At 40.3% G+C, this 22,187-nt stretch overlaps 1 long non-coding RNA gene across 1 annotated transcript in view; it reads left to right on the top strand.

The window, feature by feature from the left end:
• The first annotated feature begins 1,654 nt into the window (after positions 1–1,654).
• Positions 1,655–22,187, top strand: part of LOC307145227 — a 36,974-nt gene continuing 16,441 nt past the window's right edge. The window contains exon 1 of the long non-coding RNA XR_013818920.1: positions 1,655–1,754. This is a non-coding gene — a long non-coding RNA (uncharacterized lncRNA). The remainder of the gene's footprint in view (positions 1,755–22,187) is intronic.

Raw genomic sequence — 22,187 nt, 5'->3', positions numbered from 1 at the left:
GCACTGCAGGACAGAAATATTTCTGACACTCGCTAAGCATGTCTCTCTAAAGGCTGTGACACACCAAGCTGATGGTCGGCCATTGGCCATTGTCGGTCTATTGTTTGACGTCTGTCGGCCTAGTATTTTTGTGGTGTGTTGGCACTAGTTGGACCTGTGGTGGAGCCATTTTTTGACGACTTTTTGTCACTGTTATTTTTTTATGTCGGTTTGGTGTGCCCGGGCCTTCAGTGATCAGAAAGTTATCTTCTACAATTCCCGAAAGCTGTCTAAGGCTAGCTTCACACTTTGAACTTTTGGGATTGACAAATGCATTTACTTACAGTTGTGAGTCTCAATGTCCCGTTTACTGTAGCGTCTTGAATAGGACTGAACGATTAATCGCACTTTCCATGTAATCGCACTTAAATCGAGATGACTTATCGTGATTTTAAAATCGCAAAGGCTGCGGTTATTTTTTTTATGCGCAGTTTGTCATTGATGTGCGGCTCTGTAAACGCTGCTCCATCTGAAAGCACTGTGAGTTTGAGTCACTTATAACGTGCATTTGAAAAAACAACACGCGTCAAACATCTTTCCAAAACATGAGAAGCATTTATGAACCTCGTCCAACAACAGACAACATTTAATAACATGCATTTACTCCAAACTCAGTTCATAACAACAGCTGAGCTCCTCCTCCTGTGAGATGATGTGCCTTCTTACACAGAATAAGGCAGTCGTGTATTTATAAGTCATGTTTAATCAAAGCGTTTCAATCTTCTGTTTATTCAGCTACAGCGATAGGGATTTCCTGGAATGATGCGCATTATTGTACTTCTGTGGCGGGGCATATTTATCACGTTTGCATTAGAGCGCCCTCTGGCGTTAAAATGGGGCAGTATTTACTACTAATCAGTCGCACTCCACTGACAAGCTGCGCATAAAATAATCGTAAATCGCGTGCGGTTTTGTTGCCCTAGTCTTGAATACTGTCAACATGCAACTGGAGTCAAGCCCATATTCTTTTACTAGCAACCATAGCGAAAGTGACCTAAAGTAATATCAAAGATGGTGACGTCCATACAACTGAAAATCCATCCCGCGAGTTCATTAACCAAAAGCAGTTTTTTTTTTTTTTTATCCGGGTGGAGAGCGGAGCTTTTGAGTCGCGCATATAACACAAAACTGTTGGACAAAAGTGACTGGATCTAAAAACGTTCAGATGACACACAGCTCATATTTCCATCGCTGTAAGTTACCAAAACCAAAACCACACATGAAAACCCTCAACGCACAGTCACTTTTGTGCAGTTCAGAGCGGCTCTCTCGCACTGTATGTGACGGACAACTAGTTGTCCAGTCCAGTTCTGTTCACACTGTGCAGGATTTTCCGAGAATGTGGTTGTGACTTGTGAGGCCTGAATATTTACGGGTGTGAGTTTGGTTATAGAATAGTTGTCACTCCCGTAAATAACTTAATTGTGTGTTACCGTAACCGTATTAAGGCCTAACAACCATATTCTGCTGCTGTGTGAATGAATGTGTGAAATCATACAGTGTGCACTGGGCTTTTAGGGAGTTAACCATTATAAGGCACAATACTTTGGAACAATTTGTAATGTTAAAAAAAAACATTATACATCATTTGAACTTGAATTTAATTGTTTCTACAGTGTTATGAGAAGAGATGACTAAGAGAGAAATGGTGAAAGATGAATGGAGACCGTAAAAGGGAGGGATTCTCTCATAACTGAGGGGGGCAGCAGGAGCAGGTAAAGAAAATAAAATTATTGATTTCCACCTTAAAAAGGCAATCTCCACACAAGTGCTCTGGGGAAACACAGTGTGTGAGCTACTATATGCATGTCTTAGTGTGTGTGAAGGTATTTGAGTGTGTTTTGAAAGAGTTAGTGATAACCTGCTGCCTTAGTGTTCCCAATGGACAATGTTCTATTGGTTGTTCTGTCATTCTATTTATTTTTCTTTCTTTCTTTCTTTCTTTCTTTCTTTCTTTCTTTCTTTCTTTCTTTCTTTCTTTCTTTCTTTCTTTCAATTGTTCTTAGTCTGTCTATCTGTCTGTCGTCTGTTGCTCTAATGCTTCATGTATCACTGTCATTTTATCTATGGTTTTATTTCTCACAGCGTTCCTATCAGCCTGACTCTCTCTGTTGATTGTTTGAATCTGTCGATTGTTTGTTCAATCGTATCTACATTTGCTCGTTCGTTCTTTCTATCTTACATTCAATAGTTTTCTGTCTATTAAGAGAAGGCAGCTAATTTTATATCTTTTATCAGCTGGCTTTTTCTGTTTTCATTCTACAATTTATTAGAATTTTTTTACATGTTATTTTCTATATGTATTTATCGTCGTTCGTTCTGTCTGTAGCATGACTCAGACCTAGAGTAACATCTAAGAATACTGTACACGCACTAACTGAGAGAAAGAGTGACAGAGAAAGAGAGATGGAGGGGTATCAATGCCAGTATCTATTCTTACTCGTTATTACACAGCATGCCTCTTCTGTTCCCGGCCGCTGTAGTCACCAGTCTTAAATTACAACACCAAGTGCCATTAAAGGTGTACACAAGTTTATTTCCTTGATTCTATTCTTCTGTGAGCACTTAAGCTCAGTGTCTTAGATAGTGATAGACTAGTGGTTAAAGCTCTGGGCTAGAAATGCAAATATCATAAGTTCGATCCAAAGTGGGAGTGACTCATGAATTGGAGAGTTACCAAAGGATTGTTGTCGCGGTTGTGCCCTTGAGCGAGGCTTTCAATCCTAGTTTGCTCTGGGGTGACTGTCTATGTAATTAGTGTCCTGTTAGTCAGATTGAATAAAAGGCTGGGCTAAATGAGTAACCAAATCAGCAGCTCAGAAATTTGTATATTTTCTGTGCATGGCATTTTTCATACTGTGAATTTCCATAATAATAAAGTTCATAAAAGTTTTGCTCACGGTTCTCAGTATTTGTTCCTTTTGCTCTGTGGAAAAGAGATTATTGAAAAGCAGTGCAGTTAACATTCAAATGCTACTATTTGAGAGATCTTGTCTGTGGCATAAGGTTAACGAAAGAGAAAAGAAATTAGGCAAATTAGAAATTGCAATGGCATTTTCAGTTTTTGGCTGAAAGAGGAAAGTGACAGAAAATATATGCTCAGTGTTCAACACTCGGGTTTCACAGCCGCTATCTTTTAAAAAAAAAAAATGTACAGTTAACTTTTTTTTTTTTTTTTTGTAAATTATGAAATATAAAGATAGAAATATAAAGAAATATTAGTCCACTTTCAGACAGTTTCCTGAGCATTCCTTTGGCTTTGGTGTACATATTCTACTGGATTTGTTGTTAATTGAAATACCAAGTAAAGTTGATCAGTGAATTATGTCATCTTGAAATATTTATGTTTAACCACAATTGACCTTTTATTAAGCCCTGCTTCCCACTTTATGGTTACTACCTCAGACAAGCTTTATAGGACTTTTGATATTAATTAACTGAATATTTTTGAATAATTACATTAATTTTCAGTAAAATGTAGCCATAAGGTATTTTTACTTTTTTTGTTCTCATTAACATTTTACCATATTTTTGGATAATTTCTACAAAATTAAACTAAACTATTAAACTATTCAAACACACAGATCCTCCATAGACTTACATTAGAAAAGAGGAAAAGCAGAGTAAATGTCAAGCTACAGTTGGTCAGTAATGTTTTTAACAAATAAAGTAGAACACATTTATTCAGCGAGTCAAAATGGTGATTGTGTCTCAAATGCATTTTAGCACTTGATCCAGTCAAGCACATACAGTGTGTACTTCAGGAATACACTGACTATGACCACCAATGGTTTACTTGCATCTCGAGCTATACATGTGGTGTAAAGGAATGGAATGTCCCTTATTTTCTCTCTATGACACTGTGACATGCTTGTACTTTATCTTGTTGCATGTGAATACAAGCTCCAGTTGACTCTTGTGTATGCGTGATTGCACGTGTGTACGCATGTCTTCTAAACAGGTGACTCTGAAGGAGACTGTGAAGGTGAGATATGCTAAAAGCTTTCGAGCTGCTGCCTCTCGGAGCGAGAGAAACAAACTACAGAGACTGAAGCATACACAAAGTGTTTTTCAACATGCTTGAGTGTGTGTGTAGTAGGGTTGCGTGTTTCTGCACAGGGTGCAGTTAACTTTCCCAGGGGAATGTCACTTTAGTGGCACTGTAATGGTCTAAGAGATGAATGCTCTCTCTGCATTACAGTGGGGATACACACATTCACTCTTTCTCAAACACACACACACACACACACACACACACCTCTGGGGCTAATCTGAGAGAGAGGGTTTGTGTGTTTCTGCGGCAGAGATTTCACACACAAGTTGTCACTTTCATTACTGGTCGGTGCCAAAAAGATCTGAACTAAACTCTGTGTGTCAGTTTCCATTCTGTGCGAGCTTTTCCGAAATTAAATAATTAAATGAAGTTGAACAATGACAAGGTTCAGGTGACTTAAAACAGCTGGAGTGGATTTGCGTTGCATCATTTTCACAGATGGACAAGCAGTTATTGAAATGGGTCATATGCACGTCACAAGCTGCATTTGTCTAATCGATGTTATTGACATAAATATGCAAATAAGATCATTAGCCCAAGGTTTACAAATGTACAGTGTGTTGCTTCACTTCCTAAGTTGATTTTAATCCACCACAAATGCTGTTTCGTACAGCATTTAATCTTTTATATATACATAACTGATCAAAAGTTTGGGGTCAGTACGTTTTTTTTTTTTATGTTTTGAAAAGAGTTCACCAAGATTGCATTTATTTGATCAAATATACAGGATAAACAGCAATAGTTTGAAATGCTATTCATTTTGAATAATTTTGGTGCTCAAGAAACAGTTCTTATCAATGTTTAAAACAGTTTGAGACTCGACGCTTCATCTTCATTGACAAGTTTTTCCGTGATAGGGGGCGCTATTAAGCATCTTCTGAAAGAGTATAGCATCTCCGGATCCAAAACCAAGCAAAGAAAAAGATCTGCGTATACCCAAATTTAGCAAATGCTTCAAAGCAGATATTTGTAGCATAAGATATTCTGTTCAGTCAGTATGTATGTGCTTTTCCTTTTTCTTTTTTTATCAATTGAATGTTTATTTTACAAAGAAGGATTGACATTTTCACTAGAAAAATATAACTCATGCTACACTACACAGATTTTTGCCCAATCAAAAGCTCTATTGAATGAGGATGCTCCTCCCCCAAAATGTCAATGACTAGCATGTAAAGCATGACTCATGGCTGTTACTAAAAACCTATTGTCTTTAAAAATTAAATAAATAAATAACATAAGCCAAAATCCCAGCCCAACGTCCTGTTTCAATAGGAAACAAAGGTCATTTGATTTTAGTGGGCTCTATGATGACTGATTTCACACGACAGAAACGGGTCCAGTAAGAGAATATGCTGTAATTTGTGCAGCAGGAAAGGGGTGGGTCTTTTTCTTCTGGTAAAACTTTAATTAAAGAATTCACTAGACTCCTGTCAGAGCATGTGATCCTGAGGAAACAGCTGGTGTGTCAAGTAGGAGTGTCTGAGTACAGTAGAGGTTAAATGGCCTCCGGCTGCTCTGTGAGTCTCACCACCCTTTAGTGAGGTTTGGGCAGGTGCCTTTCCAAACTGGGCATGATCCAGAACACTGAGAACAACACCGCACAAGACTGCTGTGATATGGGCTGATGCTGGATCAGTGTGTGTGTGTTGGTGTTTGTGACTGACTGTAAGAGAATTAGAGTATCTCAGGAAAAGCAGATTGATTGAACATAATTTTATCTGTAGGGTTATTCCTAAAGTCATTTTGCCCTTATTTTGTTCCAAACATTTTTGTATATATTTATTCTGCTGAACACAAAAGAAGATATCGTCTGTGTTTTTTGTCCATACACTGAGAGTCATTGGGGTTCAGTGTTGATTTTGCTTTTATTGTAGACAAAAAAACACAGGAGACAATATCTTATTTTGTGTTCATTAGAAGAAACCAAGTCATACAGGTTGAGTGAGGAACAAATTAAAGAATTTTCATTTTTGAGTGAAATATCCAGAAATATCCCTTGATAAAGCAACATTTCAACAAAGTGTTTGTGTAATTTTCTTAGAGACCATATATTATTATATATTTTTTGTATGTTTCAAGTGACTCAGTCAGAGCAAACTTAGGTGGCACCATTTTAATGCGTGTTGCTTGAGCTCTCACATTGGCTGTTGCTGTGCTACATTTGACAGCAAGAAACGCAATGAAGAATGTTTTTGTTGTTACTAACTCAAACAAGCTTTATATAATACATCTTCTCTTAGGAATGAACTAGCGATTTCCGTAAACAATCTTTGGTTCAATATTTCTTACTTAAACTTAACTTTTTACTTTGGATATCTTTGGATTATTTGGATAAAACCATCAAAATTTACTGACCAAAAACTTTGGAACAGTAATGTATGTTACTAAAAAGCAAAAATCGTTCTGAGAAAATGACAAACGGAAACGGTTACAGTAGGATTGGTTTTCAAATGTGCAGTGTGAAATCTTGAAACGTGACTGCCCAAGATAAATCACTAGCTCAGGATAAAGTATGACCAGTGTGAAACATGAAGCAAGATAACCCAGGACCCAAGTGTGAAAGCCCAAATATAGCTTAATATCAGCTGTGTGGAGGACCGCACTGATCGGCTGTTAAAATGTCAGTTTCGAGAACGTATGCTATGTTTGCTCCTGTGATAATATTTACCATTCCTTTGTTGATCAAGCAGTAAATTGCCGTAGTGTGATGGACGGCCCAAACAGCCATAGATTCACAAATTCCTGTCACAATCTGCTTTCTGATCAGCTCCATAAATCTCAGCTACACTAGCACAGCTCGAAGCTTTTCAGTGGGCAAAAATGTCACCCTGACACATGGAGGGAGGCGATAACCTATGAAACAGTGAAGGAGAGACCGAAAGGAAAAAATACATCCCTCTTACCGCAATCTCTTTCCGATTGCAAATCGAATCGATAACGCGCTGCTGTTTTGTTACCATTTTTCTCTTTCTCTTTTTTTTTTGTAAGTAGTGTGTGGACTCTTGCAGTGTATTTGAGATATGGAGAATAGCACAGTGTAATGTGTCAGACCTGAATCAATAAAGACAGCTAAATATAGTCCTGCCTTCTGTAACTGAGCAAAAAAATAGATTTTTCTATGAATGTCCATTCAAAGTACACAACAGGAATCGTGAGGTACTGTAAAATGTTTGTGGTGGAAAATATGTATCATCTGATATTTTGTCGTGTATGTCTCAGATGTGACAGTTTGTGAGTGTATAAATCAAAGTGCAGTAAATGACAGTAACAGCAGTGTGTGTGTTGGGGAAACAGCTGCTGTAATGCAGCGGACTGCATCTCTCAGGCTCAATCACTGGGGCTCTCTGGTTTCTCTGGGGCAGCACATGCATGTATCACCCAAACCCCCTTGTACGTCCAGTTCACCTCGATTCATCCCACCAAATCATAAACTACCACCCATACACAAAAGAAATATATTTGAAATATATTTTCAGAGTATATTTTGGAATATATGCAAATATTTGAAATTGGCCCAATAAATATATTTCACACTTAACATCATATATTTTTGTTATATTTCAGAATATATTTCAATGTATTTTTTTCTGAATGGGTCCCCAAAAGTGTCAAAAATATTTGTGGCATATATTCCAAATACATTGAAATATATTCTGAAATATAACAAAAATATATGATGTTATGTGTGAAATATATATTTATTGGGCCAATTTCAAATATTTGCATATATTCCAAAATATACTCTGAAAATATATTTCAAATATATTTCTTTTGTGTATGGGCAGGCCTCCCTTTAACTACTCTGAGTCCATATCCACTCTACATCAGTAGCTCTTAGTTAAATCAAGATATCTCATACAGTAGGACATATAATGGCAACCCAACACAACCAAAACTGTACAAAAGTAAAACAAAATGTAAAACAAAAAAGAAAAACGTGAATTGTATACTGCATAAGCTCAACAATATGTGAAATTATTAACATGACATGCTGAATATGAAAACTGACAACTTTGTTTCTTGATTTTCAGTGCTTTTGTGCTTTCAGAACACAACTTTTTGTTGTCATTATATCTGTTTTTTGTTGTCAGTATAACTGTTTATTTTTTGTGTGCCAGGGAACCTGTATACAACATTTACATTGATGAATTGGTAGCAATTTTTCAGGAATTTGTGCAATCTCATTTGTATGTTTTGTATGATCTGCTTATGCCACACTGAAAGTTGTTTTAGTTTTAAGTTTATTTTCTTCTGAAATTCGCATGTTTTTGCACAAATCATATCGTAGGAATTCACATGGAATTGCAAACTTGTAAAATAGTTCTGTTTTCTTATTAGATCATACTGGTATTTAATGTAGTCTGGATTGTATGTACTTTACATTGTGTGTTTTGTTCAAGTTTGTTCTAAAAGAATTGTCCATGTTAGCATTTGCCTTACTGCTTGCCTAGCTGCTTCCATCATGTGATAGATTTGATTACATGCTTGGCCTTTGACATCAACAACAACGTTTGTTAATAAGCTTACTTAATTTGCACAATTATATAGTTGGTTGCATTTTTATTACTCAGAACATGAAAAATGATGTAACTGAATGTTAACACATATCCTGGCCACAAATAAACATGCCTCATCGTGTTGTTTGCCCACGCCACGAGTTTACATATTTTATGCATATTTTAAAGGGCACCTATTATGCCTCTTTTTACAAGATGTGAAATAAGTCTCTGATGTCCCCACAAGTGTGTATGTGAAGTTTTAGCTCAAAATACTTTTTATAACATGTTAAAATTGCTTTTTTTTTTTTTGTGGGTGAGCAAAAACACGCCGTTTTTGTGTATGTGTCCCTTTAAAAGCAAATGAGCTGGTGCTCCCGGCCCCCTTTCAAGAAGTGGGCGGAGCTTCAAGAGCTCATGCTCTGGCATACTGGCAAACAACAAAACAGGACAATCTCACGCACTGAAAATGTCAGAAACTGTCAGTAGCAGTGTTCATCTTTATATATTCAGTCATCTGACTGTACTGTGCATAATAAATGCGTGTTTATGAATTACACAGACGGTGAGCATGGCGGGATAAAAATAATGACATAGCTCCTGGTGCCTTAATGTTCTATTAGAAATTTAATAATTTCCACTCCTGAAGCCGTGATTATGAGCTCGTTGCATTAAAGTAGGCGACTTCAATGGGCGTTCATGTGCTATTTTTAACTAGGAAACTCGTATTTATGATCCTTTTGATAGCACGTGAGGGCAGCATCAGTGAAAACAGGCGGAGACAATAGCTTTAGCAACATTAGCTGTACAAAGTGCCAACAAGCTCTTTCAGAAAGGCAATTTGGAAGGACTCACAACATATGACTTGTGATACTTTGTCTGGATCTGAAGTTTGCGCACAAAGCGTTCATATTGACCCATCTTTCAGAATCAGCCTTTTTGAAAATCCAGCGTTGAAAAGCTCCTCGTTTATGAAGCTGTCCGGCACAAAATGATTGGCGCAAGCGTATAAGACTTCAACAATTTTCTTCAGTACATTTCCTTCGAAAATAAAATTGAACCACAATGTCCTCAGTGACTCAGATGGTGGAAGTTTATGGAGACATCCAGCTGCTACAGCGAGGATAAAGAAATGGCGGACTCAGGGCTGTGTCTATGCTAATTGGGCCAGATCGTAACTGGCTGTGGGCGGGGCTTCTCCCTACGATGACGTCATTGTAGGGGGGAATCTGAATCAGCTCGTTTGAAGGGACTGCTTTTGATTTATGGGAAATATAAAAAAAAATGAGTGAGTGGATTTTTACCATTATAGGCTGGTTGTTCTCACACATCGGTGTTCAAACACCTTATAAAAGTGAATTTTGCATAGTATGATCCCCTTTAACATGCAAAGGGATTTGTTTGATCGTCTTTAACTTTCTGTTAATACAATAGTCAAATGTTTATGAATAATGAATAAATAATGAATAAAACACCTCACAATCATTTGACACGTGATATTAATAAGTAAAATCTTCTTTATACACCGACAGGACATAGCCAGCTTTGTTGGGCATATAGTGGGAACAATATAGTTTTGTTTTGCATCAGTCATGCCAGACTGATTCGTTATTGTTCTCACTTTCCTTGATATTATCATTTTCCCACTCCCATGGCCAATTTTCTGACTTTTTAAATGTGACATTCTTTAAATCAGTTAAATTTCTGACATTCACTGTGAAAGGAGATGTACCAGATGTACCAGCCAATTTTTTTGGTATATTTCTTTTTGGGTGCACATGCGTGAGAGTTTGTGTGCGTGTTTGGGGATTTTGGGTGTATTTGTTTTGAACAGACCATAATTCAGTGTGACAGCCAGGGCTTCTCCTTTCCCGAAGGTTTCAGCAGACTTCTGTTTCCTCTGGTAACTCAACGCACGCAGCAATTCTCTCTTACTGCTGGCTTTGACAAGGAGGTGTTGTCTTCCTCACATTTATTGTCTCCCTTACATTTCTTGTGGACTCTTTCTGTCTGAAAGAGTAGATTAGACTAGACCTGAACGTTTTATAAAGAAAGCGTCACTGTGCTCGTTTATGTAAACTCACCATCAGAGTTTTATGGTGTTGCTATGAGGTAGCAAAGGGCAATTGCTAAGTGTTTTTAGCATAGTGCTGTGTGGTTGGGTAGTGGTGGGTATGCTACAATGATCTGGGTGGTTGAATGTGATAGATGAGGGAGTTGAACATCAGTCTTGCAGTTAAGCCGCCTTTATTATATCAATAATTTTTTTTAATAGCTCAGTGATTAAAAAATGATTAACTGATCACACTGTCAATTTGATAATGGCTGTCTACCATATTTATAACAGCTGCACAAATTGGCTTGATTGTGACTTGTCAAACTGGTGAAAATTCTCACAATGTAAAGACTTAGACATAATCACTTTTGGTCATCTGAATTAAAATGAACTTGGGTAACACTTTATTCTACAGTGTCCTTGTTACACGTTACATGTAGTTATACTGTAGTAATAATTATAAATTATGCATAATTACATGCAGCTAACCCTAAAGTAAATAACCCTATAGTAAGTGGACATTCATACTTGCTGCCTTCAATTGATTAATAATAATAATAACTGTCTTATTGTCAGGGTTTTTTTTTTTTTTTTTTTTTTTTTTTGAAGAATGATTGAGGCTATTTCAAGATTTCTTCCAAACATATCACATTAATGTAAGGGTGCTCAATCCTGTTCCTACCTTTCTGCAAAGTTAAGTACAGTATTATTGTCACATTCACTGTCTGTCATCGTCCTGTCTGCACTACAGTTCCCAGAATCCTCCTTGTTTCCACACCTGAACTCACTCCCTTCATTACCCACCTGTTCATCATCATTATCTGCATCACCTGTCTTGTGTTCATCTGTGTGTGTATTTAAGTTCCTGTCTTTCAGTCTTCTGTGTCGGTCAATGTTTAATGTTAGGTTCCTGTTCTGAGCACACGCTCCCTGTTTTTGTGTATCTGTTATATTTGAGAATTAAAACCTTGGAATACTTCATCTTCGAGTTTGCCTCCTACTTCATCCACCCGGAAGCCTGACAGATTGACCGACCAAAAGAATGAGCTGGGAGCTCGCTGGACAGATCGCGGCTTTGGCTCGGGATAGCCGCGATCTGTTCCAATTCACCTGGGGGTTTGTCCCTCTTGCTGCCTCATGCTCGCTGGATGACGATATAATCAAGGCGTGTTACCGACTTGGGGCCAAGGAAGTCGACCCGAGGGAGCTTCCAGATCTCTCAGGTCAGGACTGGAGAGAGGCACTCTCCTGTTGTCTGGAGAGCTTCCTTCCATGGCACGCCATGTCACCGTCTGCACTTCACGCCAGTCCAGCCGAGCCTGCACTTCACGCCAGTCCAGCCGAGCCTGCACTTCACGCCAGTCCAGCCGAGCCTGCACTTCACGCCAGTCCAGCCGAGCCTGCACTTCACGCCAGATCTGCCGAAGCCAAGGCAGTATGCGTCATGCCCGCCGCCCCTGAGACTGTGAGCCTTATGCCCGCTGCGCCTGTGACAGACAGCGTCATGCCCGCAGAGCTTTTGTTTTCTTTTATTCCGCCGACCTTGAAGCTCCCTTCGCCGCTGGTTCCGCCCAGTTCAGAGCCCTCTTCACCGCTGGTCCCGTCCAGCCCAGAGCCTTCGCCGCTGGTCCCGTCCAGCCCAGAGCCTTCACCGCTGGTCCCGTCCAGCCCAGAGCCCTTCTTCACCGCTGGTCCCGTCCAGCACAGAGCCTTCTTCACCGCTGGTCCCGTCCAGCACAGAGCCCTCTTCACCGCTGGTCCCGTCCAGCACAGAGCCCTCTTCACCGCTGGTCCCGTCCAGCCCAGAGCCCTCTTCACCGCTGGTCCCGTCCAGCCCAGAGCCTTCTTCACCGCTGGTCCCGTCCAGCACAGAGCCCTCTTCACCGCTGGTCCCGTCCAGCACAGAGCCCTCTTCGCCGCTGGTCCCGTCCAGCACAGAGCCCTCTTCGCCGCTGGTTTCGCCCAGCTCAGAGCCCTCTTCGCCGCTGGTCCTGCCCAGCTCAGAGCCCTCTTCGCCGCTGGTTCCGCCCAGCTCAGAGCCCTCTTCGCCGCTGGTCCTGCCCAGCTCAGAGCCCTCTTCGCCGCTGGTCCTGCCCAGCTCAGAGCCCTCTTCGCCACTGGTTTCGCCCAGCTCAGAGCCCTCTTCGCCGCTGGTTCCGCCCAGCTCAGAGCCCTCTTTGCCGCTGGTCCTGCCCAGCTCAGAGCCTTCTTCGCCGCTGGTCCTGCCCAGCTCAGAGCCTTCTTTGCCGCTGGTCCTGCCCAGCTCAGAGCCTTCTTCGCCGCTGGTCCTGCCCAGCTCAGAGCCTTCTTCGCCGCTGGTCCTGCCCAGCTCAGAGCCTTCTTCGCCGCTGGTCCTGCCCAGCTCAGAGCCTTCTTCGCCTCTGGTCCTGTCCAGCTCAGAGCCTTCTTCGCCGCTGGTCCTGCCCAGCTCAGAGCCCTCTTCGTCGCTGGATCTGCCCAGCACAAAGCCCTCATCGCTGGATCTGCCCAGCACAAAGCCCTCATTGCTGGATCTGCCCAGCACAAAGCCCTCATCATTGGATCTGCCCAGCACAAAGCCCTCATTGCTGGATCTGCCCAGCACAAAGCCCTCATCGTTGGATCTGCCCAGCACAGAGCCCTCACCGCTGGATCTGCCCAGCACAGAGCCCTCATCGCTGGATCTGCCCAGCACAAAGCCCTCATCGTTGGATCTGCCCAGCACAGAGCCCTCACCGCTGGATCTGCCCAGCACAGAGCCCTCATCGCTGGATCTGCCCAGCACAAAGCCCTCATTGCTGGATCTGCCCAGCACAAAGCCCTCATCGTTGGATCTGCCCAGCACAGAGCCCTCACCGCTGGATCTGCCCAGCACAGAGCCCTCATCGCTGGATCTGCCCAGCACAGAGCCCTCATCACTGGATCTGCCCAGCACAGAGCCCTCATCGCTGGATCTGCCCAGCACCGAGCCCTCATCGCTGCCCAGCACCGAACCCTCTTCACGGTCCCCGTCAGCCCGGTCAGAGACTGTTTTTAACCATCCCTCTCTGAGACCCGGGACTTTCCCCAAGTATTTTTTTTGGGGGGGGCCAAAGGGCTCCGTCATGGCCACCTGAGGGGTCCTCACCACCATGGCCACCTGAAGGGTCTTCTCCGCCATGGCCACCTGAAGGGTCTTCACCGCCGTGGCCACCTGAAGGGTCTTCTCCGCCATGGCCACCCGAAGGGTCCGCACCGCCTTGGCCACCCGAAGGGTCCGGACCGCCATGGCCACCCGAAGGGTCCTCACTGCCGTGGTCGCCTGAGGGGACATCACCGCCCTGGCCACCCGAAGGGTCCGCACCGCCGTGGCCACCCGAAGGGTCCTCACCGCCGTGGCCGCCCGAGGGGTCGTCTCCGTCCTGGCCACGCCCACAGCCTGCTCCACCGTGACCACACCCACAGTCTGCTCCGCCCTGGAGGCTTCCTGCCTTGTCTCCCTTGCCTTGTCTTCCCCGTCAGCCTCCAGGGCGCCCACCCTCCCACCCCTTTGGTCTTTCTACGGCGCGAGGACGCGCCTACCGGGAGGGGGGAGTAATGTCACATTCACTGTCTGTCATCGTCCTGTCTGCACTACAGTTCCCAGAATCCTCCTTGTTTCCACACCTGAACTCACTCCCTTCATTACCCACCTGTTCATCATCATTATCTGCATCACCTGTCTTGTGTTCATCTGTGTGTGTATTTAAGTTCCTGTCTTTCAGTCTTCTGTGTTGGTCAATGTTTAATGTTAGGTTCCTGTTCTGAGCACACGCTCCCTGTTTTTGTGTATCTGTTATATTTGAGAATTAAAACCTTGGAATACTTCATCTTCGAGTTTGCCTCCTACTTCATCCACCCGGAAGCCTGACAATTATACTAAGTATATACTGGTATTATTGCAATAGTAATATAGTAAGTATCCGTGTATATATATGTATAATTATATTCCTTTGATTTATCGAATTTATGATTTAAATAAAAACATTTAAAAAAAAAAAAAAAATCAGTTTTTGCAGTAGCTCTCTATATTTCTGTCATCGCTGTCAAAGAGTGATTAGCTGGTTCAAATGTAAAAGTGGCTTTGGAGTGGAGTGATTCCAACACTTGTAAGGGACATGAAAGGGAACATGAAAGGGAAATCACTGTTGCTCCAATCCGCTCACATCCTCTGCTGGAAACTAATAGTACAGTGACTGTGTGACCTCCAGTGATTTCATCGCACTTTTACAGTTGAACAGCAGCGATCAGTATACATTCTGTCTGTGTGTACTGTACAGCATGTGTGTGTCTCGTCTGTGTGTTTTCTGTACTGTAGGAGCAGAGAGATTGAGCGAGGAGGAGGGAGGGTGATGAAAGAAAAATGAATAAAAGTGGAGCGCTAATCCTATGATGAATCTGTGTGTGTTTTTGCCGTGGCAGCTTTGATTTATCACCAACATTTTATTCAAGGTCCTGAAATTAGTGAGATGCAGCACAAGATAGAAACTACAGACAGAGTAGAGGAAAAAATAGCACAAAAGAGAGGGAGAGAAACGGAAAAAAGGGGCTGCAGGAGTGGCTGATATTGAGCAAATGTAATGTATATTTCATTATTTTTTTATATATACATTTCCATTTTATTTCTGTTCTTTAATCTCTGGTGTATGGATATACCAATATGATTAATGATCCAGCTCTGCTGTGGAGGCCTGGAAGAGCACAGCTAGAATGATGCTCTCTGTGACACTTCCCGGAGATCACAGTCCCTGTAGGTCTGAGAATATAAGCACACGGTGTCTCAGAGATTGGGCTGAGGGTACAGACAGCTAAAGAAAGATGGAAGTATGAGAACAAGCTTATAATGTCCAATGATGTCTGTATCAGGAGAGTTTATACTGTAGTCTGTGCATGTCAGAGACCGTGTACAGTGTTACATATAGAGGAAGGACTCAAGTGGGACTCGCTGGAGAGTGTGTGTGTGTGTGTGTTTCGGCCTTTGGCTCTTTCCTGGAGCTACAGAACAAAGAATGGTTAGATTTCCCCGGTGATGTGTTTTTTCGCAGGATCTTACAGAAATTCTCTCTACTTCTTTATGATTTATCTTCTTTAACCAGCTTGTTCTTTTCACAGTTTTACACTTCTGATTCAAAGATTTTCCGTTTGTGAGTTCTATTGTGAATATGTCGAGTACTATGTTAAATAAATAGGGTTATTTTCTACATTTCATAATACAAAATATGTTTCGAAACCTCAGAGGCCGTTTGCACAAACCATGCAGAAGGAACATTCACACACATTCAAAACAATGGAAGAAGTCTCTTATGCTCTCCAAGGCTGTATTTATTCGAAATGGTAATATTGTGAAATATTATTAAAATTGAACTGTTTTCTATTTGAATATTTTAAAATGTAATTTCTTCCTGTGATGATACAGCTGAATTTTCAGCATCACTACTTGCTGCTCTAGAAACATTTTGGTCACACTTACTGTAGTAATTAAGGACACCTAACATTATGAACTTGCATAAAACAATAAGTACTTATTATCTTCATATTGTATTGCAAAACACTTTTACTTCTATTGAGGTGATACAGGAAACAGGATACAGGAAAGGTTAGGGACAGGTTTAGTGATATGGGTGGGTTAATGGGTAAGGGAACGCTCAACAGTGTAATTATAGATGTCATTACAGAAATTATTTAATTACATGCAGGTATTTTTTTATGGTATTCTGTCATGAAACTCTGGAATGGCGCAGGCTGATGGGTCCTTAACGCCAATGCTTGCTGCTCAACATTTAAATGGCTGGTTAACATTCACTATAGCAATTTGCTGCATGCTTTCAGAGTTCCTCTAAAAAACCCCACCTTCCCCAGCTCCACCTGTATAGATCTGCTATGGGTAATTGATGTATGTTATTTGTGTAGCAGCAGCATGTCTTGCATACTCATAGCAGTGTATTGCTATATATGTATTGGCAGTAGCAAGTTCTTGTTCCTGTACTTGTTTTGCAGCAGCAATAATCTACAACAGCAATAATTATCAGCAGCAGCGTAGCAGATCTATTCCGCCAACACCAAATACATGAACACTGTCATATCCATTACCATGCTAAAAATCTTTAGAGAGTTGTCATGATATAAACTGTAAAATCATACATTCACAATAAGTGCATTATATCAACTGATTAATTTAAATGTTAGTACATAGTAAAGACACCTAACATACTGTAAAGTGGGACCGTAATTTCTTACTATCAATGTTGAAAACAGTCATTTTGTGAAAACCAATAAAAAATGTTCAGGATTCATTAATGAGTAGAGTTAATGGCCATACCCATGTAATACTGTATATACAAAGGCAGGATCAAGTCCATTTTATGAACATTTAGCAAATTAGAAAAAATGATTGTGTGCTCAGCTCGTTATGTTGTAGCAGATGTAGATTAAACAGTTCATTTACTTTGCTCTAATATGCTTTAATGTATGTTTCCGATTAGCCAAACTCACAGTTAGTGCAGAAATGCTGCTTACGCCATTTCCAATAAAGCAAATAAACCTTATGTTACCTTGTAAATGTGTGACTGTGCATGAATTAAACAGAAGGCTCCAGTCCCGATCACTTAATTATGAACTACTAGTTTGTGATGTTGACCTTATTTGTGCTGTACAAGACTACATAGTGGTATTATGGCTTCGACATGGCTTATCCAATCAAAATGGCTACTGCACTTTCTGAATCTTAATGATTGAACAAATATACACTCTTTGCAGTTCCATACACACACTCCACCCTTATACTAAAACTGAGATTTTTTTTTTTTTTCATTTTACAATTATTTATTTGTTTAATTCTACATTTTTTTTTTAAATGATTTAATTATGAACTTTTCATCAACCGACGAACAGTTGCCTCGCCAACCCCTGTTTGGGACACCCTGTTTTAAATTATTAATGTTATATGCTCAGATGCACGCACACATTCACAAATACATAACAAGCAGAATATGTTATTTGAGAGATAGAGGAAGAGCATATTGCCCCAGCACTACAGTTATTAACCTAACATAATGTTCAACTAACAACCCAAAGCAGAGGAGCAGCCTGTAATCTCCATCATGCATTAAACATCAGCCAATGCACCGAAACACATTACAGCCTGAGCAGTGTGTAATCACTCTCTCGCAGAATAAGGCCTGACTAAAGGAAATATAAACAAGGACACTGCACTCAAATCTGGGAAACAGGAAACAGGAGTGAAACATCACTCTTCTTTTTTGATTTATTCATTTATTTATTTATTTTGTAACTATTCTTAAGATCTGCTTCCCATTCCGAAGTCCAGACTGGCACTTTTGTACTTGGTGAACTGTAGAATGGAAAAACAGAAATTAGTCTGTAAATGGAAAAAGTTAGCATGAACATTCTTTGAAATTGCTCCTTTTTTATGATCTGGAAAAAACAACCTCTACATGGGTTTGGAATAAAGTAAATAATGATGTGCAAAATAATTTAAAACATTTAACATTTCATTTTATTTTCCCACACAATCAGTACAAAAAATTTGTGTATTATTTCTATGTGACCTTAGAATTTTTTTGAATGCTTCCTAAAAGCTGCTTCTGGAGAGAAAGAGTGATTGTTTTCCCTGGAGGAGAAGATACAAGATGGACTCGATTTTTGTTTTCTGCTTCACTTGTTACACTTTGTTCATCTGAAGTAGCTGACTACACATTTAGCAATTTCATCCATGCTGCATGCAGGAAAGACGTGTACATAAAGAAGAGAGTTGTCAATAAATGCAATTATGCCGCTACTGCCATCTAGATAATCGTATTTGGACGCCTCTAATCCTCTTGCTCTGCCCTCAGTCTTTCGTTCTTTCTCTCCACTTTCCTCCTCCTGCCCTTAGCCTGGTCATGGATGTTTCTTCAAAAATGAACACTTTTGTCTCAGGGCTTGTGAGTAGAATATTTCTCTGCATGCTTTCCAATTAAACTGTAATTTTGAGAAATTATGCAAATATTGATCATATTAATTGTGTGTAATTAGGATCAGTAAAGTTCTAGCTAAGAAAATAGCCTTGGTAAGGGAAATTTTTTATTTCTGCCACTGAATGCTATGAAACAAAACGCATGAGATGTGATGGGAATGACACTGTGGTGGAAATGATCAGTACTTTCAGAAAAACAAAATAATAAAGTCATACTGTAAGTACATTTTACATGTTCACAGAGGGACATTGTTAATGAAATAAACTAATGAAAGTGTGATTGTCTACAGCAGGGTTCACCAATCTCGGTCCTGGAGGGCCGCTGTCCTGCAGAGTTTAGCTCCAACCAGCTCCAACAACACCTGTTTGAAAGTTTCTAGTATGCCTAATGAGACCTTGATTAGCTGGTTCAGGTGTGTTTAATTGGGGTTGGAGCAAAACTCTGCAGGACAGCGGCCCTCCAGGACCGAGATTGGTGAACCCTGGTCTACAGGTTCAGAAGTGGCCAAGAAACACCCATATTTATCTTGATTTTAACTGTATTTTGTGCACACATGCACACTCTTCTCTGCCTGTTCTCCTTCTCATCACACATACATACAGAGAAACTGAGAGCTGTCAGAAGTGTAACTGTAGCTCTGTCACCCTGTGCTTGTTGCGGCCGTATGGCAACTATTTTCTGCATGGCCTCTAGCAGTTGAGCCTGTCACATTTCATTGCCGGCACTATATGCTGATCCTCCTGAACACACACACACACACACAGACAGACACTCCCCGTTTCCTTTACTCTGTCTTTCTGGTCAACCTGCCATTGTTCCTGTAGTGTTTGCAAACTGAGCTCAGTTACAAGGTCACCACTCTTAGATCTCTGATGCTTCTGAACACTTTACTGTCTTCCCCTTTCTTTCTTTTTCTCTGTCTCTCTTAATCATCTGACTGATACATTCCCAAAGTGTCAATGCAATGCTCTTTTCTTCATACACTACCATTCAAAATCTTTGTAGAGTTTACCATGAACCATTGAATTTGTTATTATTACTATTTTACACATTTTAATAATAATAGTAAAGTCATCAAAATGAAGAATGGGAGTCATGTTCAGAGTTATGTTCAAGATCTATAAATCTTATTTTGTGTGTGTTGTGTGTGTGTGTATATATGTGTATATATATAACATATTTGTTAATATATTTCATTAGTAGCACTAATTTAATTCCATTTACGTCGCATAGACAAAAAATGACATCAGGGAGGTTTCAGACTCCAATTTATCCCGTTTACATAGCCGAGATTGACCATAAAATATTATGCCAGTGAGAGAGGACGATACTTCTGAAGGTATGCATTAAATATTATAGTTTGACCACTTCAGTTAGGGTTTCCTAACACAACCAGCAACATTATACCTTACTCACAGTGACACATCTAGTGTTTCTGGGAAAGTACCACATAAAATACACACTTCATTCTTAATGAACCAATATGATCAATAAAAATCACCATTTGTTTTTTTTAAAGGCCTCTGGACAACATATTAGATTCAGTTCTGTTTTCACAAGAGCAACTGTTTAGTATAATTCTTTTACTCCACACCATTAAACACATTCCTCTTTCAGTGTGAGACATTTATACTCTATAATATTACACATTTAATTACAGTTAATCCCTTTTTACTTGACTGAGAAAGAAAAGGATTCCAATTCATTACGCAGGATTAGACGTGTCTAAGAGATGGGAGGGTTTCTGTAGAGCGTGGTCAATGAGTGTGTGTAGTAGGAGGAGAGAGTCTGGGCTAGTGGTGCATTTAAAGTTATTATGTGATTCCACTGTTTAAAACAGGAATGTCTCCTTTTCATATTTCATGCTCATTGGTCTGTCTTTGATTGACTTTTATTCCTGTGTGAAATAGCAATGATACCTCTAAACTCTTCCCTGGAATACCAGAGTCTGTAGAGGAGGATAATTTATTTTATGAAGGTGTTTTTTAGACGTTAGTGACACATTAAGAGTGAGATTGCGTATTACTCAGTGTTTCACTGTGAACAGATGTCATAGGGAATATATTATTTATTTGAGAATCCTCCTAGTATCCAAAGGCATTTGAATCACATTACAACTGATGTCTTCGAATACTCCTCGAATATAGAATGGGCTCTAAAAGTCTTAAAGGGATAGCCACCCTCATGTCGTTCCAAACTTGAATGACTTGCTTTCTTCTGTGGAACAAGAAAGAAGATATTTTGTAAAATGTATTTTTTTCTCTCTCCATACAATAGAAGTTAATGATTTATTGCTACTGTGCACAGAAACTAAAGGGAAAAAGTGAACACTGTTGGTTATGTCACAATGTGCATTGTTTTTTATGCACAATAATGTCAGGTCAAGTCACCTTTGTACAGCGCTTTATACAATACAGATTGTTTCAAAGCATCTTTACAGTGATAACAGGGAAATTATGAATTTTGGCTGTTGTTCAGCTGAAGTCAGTTCAGTGTTGATTCAGTTCTGTTGTAAAAATTATGAATTATTAAATTAGTTCACTTCATCTATCAAGCAGTTCTGCAAAAAATGTCATCGTTTTATATCAAAGTATTGAAAAGAGTCACACAGGTTTAGGATGACATAAGGAGGAGAACATAAATAAATATATATATATATATATATATATATACTGTGAGGAAAATAAGTATTTGAACACCCTGCTATTTTGCAAGTTCTCCCACTTCTGAAATTGTCATCGTAGGTGCATGTCCACTGTGAGAGACATAATCTAAAAAAAAAAATCCAGAAATCACAATATATGATTTTTTAACTATTTATTTGTATGATACAGCTGCAAATAAGTATTTGAACACCTGTCTATCAGCTAGAATTCTGACCCTCAAAGACCTGTTAGTCTGCCTTTAAAATGTCCACCTCCACTCCATTTATTATCCTAAATTAGATGCACCTGTTTGAGGTCGTTAGCTGCATAAAGACACCTGTCCACCCCATACAATCAGTAAGAATCCAACTACTAACATGGCCAAGACCAAAGAGCTGTCCAAAGACACTAGAGACAAAATTGTACACCTCCACAAGGCTGGAAAGGGCTACGGGGAAATTGCCAAGCAGCTTGGTGAAAAAAGGTCCCCTGTTGGAGCAATCATTAGAAAATGGAAGAAGCTAAACATGACTGTCAATCTCCCTCGGACTGGGGCTCCATGCAAGATCTCACCTCGTGGGGTCTCAATGATCCTAAGAAAGGTGAGAAATCAGCCCAGAACTACACGGGAGGAGCTGGTCAATGACCTGAAAAGAGCTGGGACCACCGTTTCCAAGGTTACTGTTGGTAATACACTAAGACGTCATGGTTTGAAATCATGCATGGCACGGAAGGTTCCCCTGCTTAAACCAGCACATGTCAAGGCCCGTCTTAAGTTTGCCAATGACCATTTGGATGATCCAGAGGAGTCATGGGAGAAAGTCATGTGGTCAGATGAGACCAAAATAGAACTTTTTGGTCATAATTCCACTAAACGTGTTTGGAGGAAGAAGAATGATGAGTACCATCCCAAGAACACCATCC

The sequence above is a fragment of the Squalius cephalus genome (genome assembly GCF_949319135.1).
Source record: "Squalius cephalus genome assembly, chromosome: 18".
Classification (NCBI taxonomy): Eukaryota; Metazoa; Chordata; class Actinopteri; order Cypriniformes; family Leuciscidae; genus Squalius; species Squalius cephalus.
Note: the sequence above shows the minus strand (reverse complement) of the source record. Positions and strands in the feature narration are given on the sequence as shown.